Below are 4,418 nucleotides of genomic sequence, written 5' to 3'. Positions count from 1 at the left end.
CATTCCTACCTCAGCCTCCAACTCCCAATTTGTTTCTCCTCCAAACTCCCCTCTCTAAGTTAATGGCCTTACTATCCATACTACCGAAACTATGAGACACAAGTCATCCTTGACCCAAACTTTTCCCTCCCCTGCCGCATGCAATCCCCTGCCTTTTCCTATATTTAAAACATATCTTCAACCTATCATTTCTCTTCTTTTACTCACTTTCTAATCCATCACCACAGTACTTCACCTAAGCTGCAAGGACTACCTCAAGCTTCCTCACTGGTCTTCTTGCTTCCATACTGACCCGTTGCCATCCTCCACCTCAAAATGGAGTGAAACTTATAAAAATGCATTTCATATCATATAATTCTCCTGCTTAAAATCCTTTATTGACTTTCCGCTGGACCAGTTATAAAATTCAGAGTTCTTATCAGAGCACTGCCCTCCAAGATCTGGCCCCAGAAGACTATTGAGACCTCGTACCCTACCTCTCTTTCAAGCTCAGTAAGGTCCAGTGGCCCTGGCCTTGCTTTCATTCCTCAAATGTGCCAACAACTCTTGCATTCAGCCCTCTGTGCTGTGACTGTCGTTCCCCTTCCTGGATCTTTTTCTGATTGGCCCTTTGCCATCCTTTATCCCAAGTTAAATGTTACCCATTTAGAGAGAACAGCACTTACCTCAAGCACCAGCTATTTCCTTGCTTATCATGTTTTCTGTAGAAAAAATGTAGTTGCTTTAGATGAGGAGCATCTATCTATATCTATAGCTAAATCTATATCTATTATTGACTACTTTAATTCTAGAGCCTACCAGAGTAATTGATGCTCAGTAAATATTTGTTGAATGAAAGCTTAATTATATGAATGGATGAAGGCTTATTTATTCTTTGAACACTTATTGTATAATTACAGATTATATGTTATTTGTACTGTAACAGTTTGTTGATGAATATGTAGTGTTGGGTTAATATTTGTGATTGATAGTAAAAGGTAAGATTTTCAGATTTTAAAAATGTCATAAACAAAATCATCTTAAGTTGGGAGATATTTTATTTTTATAAGAAAATCATATTGATTATACCTCAACATTTGAATTATGTTTAATGAAAATATAATTGTTGCCTGGCCAGTGTGCTCAGTGGTTGAGCAGCAACCTATGAATCATGAGGTCACGGTTCGATTCCCAGTCAAGGGCACATGCCCAGGTAGCGGGCTCCATCCTCAGTAGGGGGTGTGCAGGAGGCAGAGAGTCACTGATTCTCTGTCATCATTGATATTTCTCTCTCCCTCTCCCTACCTCTCTGAAATCAATAAAAAATATACTTAAAAATATAATTCTCTGATATAATAATTCTTACTTCCTCCCCCTATAAATAGCTGTCAGGACCCTGGGCCAGGGGTAGAGATGAAGTCACTTTTTGGAGAGAGATGCTCTGTAGAGAAACAATTCTGAAGTCATCTTCTTGGGAAATGGAAAGTTAAGTAGGTAGCCTATTTACATGAAGCATAACTGAGCTGATGAAACGGCTCAGTACAACCCTCTAGGTGTGGCTGGGAGGTCCTGACTCTAGAGAAGTTAAAAGTAAAGCAGGGGAATAAATCCAAAGTTGCTGAAACGGATGTTAGATTTGTCAGATGCACATGCTCTTAGTCAGGGTGGGGAATATCCGGCCCATGGACCATATAAGGCCTTGGAAATCATTTGGTCTGGCCCTGCCAAGGCATAATGAGTGAGTTAATAAAATATTTGAACAAATATAAGCAGGCTAATTTTTAAGTTGATAATTTTGTATGGCCTGTGAATGATGGTGTAACTATCCAAATGGCCCTTGGCAGAAAAAAAGGTTCCCCATCCCTGCTAGTGGTAAAAGATGTCGACAACCTAGACCAGGGGTCCTCAAACTACGGCCCGTGGGCCACATGCAAATACAAATATTGTATTTGTTCCTGTTTTGTTTTCTTACTTCAAAATAAGATATGTGCAGTGTGCATAGGAATTTGTTCATAGTTTTTTTTAAACTATAGTCCGGCCCTCCAACGGTCTGAGGGACAGTGAACTGGCCCCCTGTTTAAAGAGTTTGAGGACCCCTGGCCTAGACAAACAATAATGAGTACAAGTATAGAGCAAAGTACATTTTGGGTTCCACTATGGAGAGGAGAATCCACATGGCTCTGACAGCTTGGCCCATGCAATTCTAGGGCTATTGCCTTTGGTCCAATGTGAATATTATTTCAATAATTAACTTCTAAAAAGAATGCATCTTGTATGACTTTTAATTTTGTGCGTTTTTCTTTTTGCTTGTATACCAAATTTAGTTAATACAGCTGAGAGTTAATTACACATTAGCTTGTATTCTGTGAATTCTTATGTCTAAAGTGCTCTAATTTCTGTGCATTAGAGTATCAAGTATAGTCATAAATCTAGTGAACTTGTGTATGTGGTAAGGCCGGGTATTTTCTTAAGACCAACTGTGGGGCGCAGCTACAGTGTTTTGGCCAGGTTCAAGCCTCGGACTAATGAAAGGACAGGGTCCTCTTATTGCCACGTGCAAGTCCCAGCTGGAGGGCAGGGCCCTCCCAGCACAATCATAGCCAACGGCTGTGGTTGTAAGTGTGAACCTATGGTCCGACACGTGGCCCCACGTGCCTTGTGATAGAGTTCGGGTGCATGTAGTTGAGTGGGGTTGAAACTCACGAGAATGCTGTAAACAACGTGATCACGCCCCTAGTTTGCCTCGTGGCATCTGATATAAAATAAAGACACGGCTTGTGGGCGCTGGCTCCTCATCAAGGAGTAGCGTCCCATGGAGACCCAGCTTTCATTCTCTTGTCGGTCTTGTCTCAATCCTTTCACCCCCCCACCCAGGTTCACCTTTGGCCCTAACAATCAACTATCCAAACACTACCCAGCAAAGGTCAAAAGGGATGGCCAAGAATTGTGCCTGCCTGCTTCTTCTCTAACTCTTTCTCTCTCTTTACTATATTAACTAACTCAAAATATATTTACTAAGCACTTACTATATCCATTTTTCATTGTGCTACAGTAACGGGAAAAAAACAACACTCTCTGGGGCCTTCCATTCAAGATTCTATTTGACTCATGAAACTATAAATATAGTACAAGGGGGACACACTCTTTATAATCTAAAACAATGTCTTAAAAACTATTGGTTGCCAGTCATCTTTTGTTGAATCATAAAATAAATGTGTTGGGTTGGGACCACACTTTACATCAGAGTAATAATAATAAATGGGAGCAAATGGCAAATCGCAGTGTGTATTGCATGGAATCAAATATTTTTTCATAACATTTTTGGAGGACAAATGTGCTTATGTGCTGTATGTCAATTAAAGTGCATGTCTCACTATGAGACAAGGTTCCAAATGTTTGAAAGACCGTATGCAGAGGAGTCTAAAGACATTGTTTTAACGCGAGTAGCCAAGGAAGCAGGCCTCATGGGTCTGAAAGCACTTGGCTAAGACTTAGAGGAGATGGGATGACTTTTCAGACAAAAGGCAACCAAAAGAATTCGGAAACTGAGAGTTAAGTGATAACCATAAGAGAAAGTAAATTTTACAGAACCACAGCGTACTCTTGAATGAATGGCCACCCTAGGACTAACTCTACTTCCAGAATCTTATAGGAACCATGAAACCACATACAATAAAGTCTAGATCTCCCCGCTTGGAATCATTCTCTATCTCTGATGCCACAAGGAAAACTTTTATCGGAGCTGTTCTTATGAGCTACACCACACTGAGGTGATGCAAGAGATTCTTCTGTTCAACTGCTTGTTCCAAATATTTATGTATTTAAGGTACTACATTCTTAAAAGGCCTGCAGATAAATACCCAATTCAGGAAGTTCAAAGTGACTCCCCAAACACTTGGATTAGATTATTAGTTATTGTGTCTTCTAGCCCACGTGTACTCTCCGAGCTCTATTGGTGTAATATTTATTGGGGGGAAATTTAAGGACTCAGGACAACGGATTTATCTTAACATTTTAATGTAGACACAAAAGGAGGAAATAAAAAGAATAAAAGCAGTCAGGGTGGCCTCCAGAGAAGAGGAATTGTTGTTGCAGGAGTCTTGCGAGTTAATGAGAATTCACCCGGGACCCCAGAGGGGCGGGGGCGGGGGGTGAGGAAGGAGGGGTGGCGGTGGATAAAAACTCTCCCTTTGCAGCTGGCCCTCTCCCTCATTTGTTGCTCCAATAAGCAGTAATTAGGTCCTGAGCTAATGGTGTCAGCTGATCCGCCGTTTTTAGGCTAGACCCAGAGGAATCTCCATGGAAACCCTGCCGGAGTCGTCCCCCCACCTGGATGCTGAGTGCTCCTCTCCGCCACCTGGCTGCGGCCCGGCCCGCTGCTGCCCCCGCCGCCGCGCCCCTGCCGCCAGCAGCATGCGCACTGCCCCCGGGATCCCTAA

This window comes from Myotis davidii, unplaced genomic scaffold, assembly GCF_000327345.1.
Source record: "Myotis davidii unplaced genomic scaffold, ASM32734v1 scaffold520, whole genome shotgun sequence".
Lineage (NCBI taxonomy): Eukaryota > Metazoa > Chordata > Mammalia > Chiroptera > Vespertilionidae > Myotis > Myotis davidii.
This window is presented reverse-complemented; position numbering follows the sequence as displayed.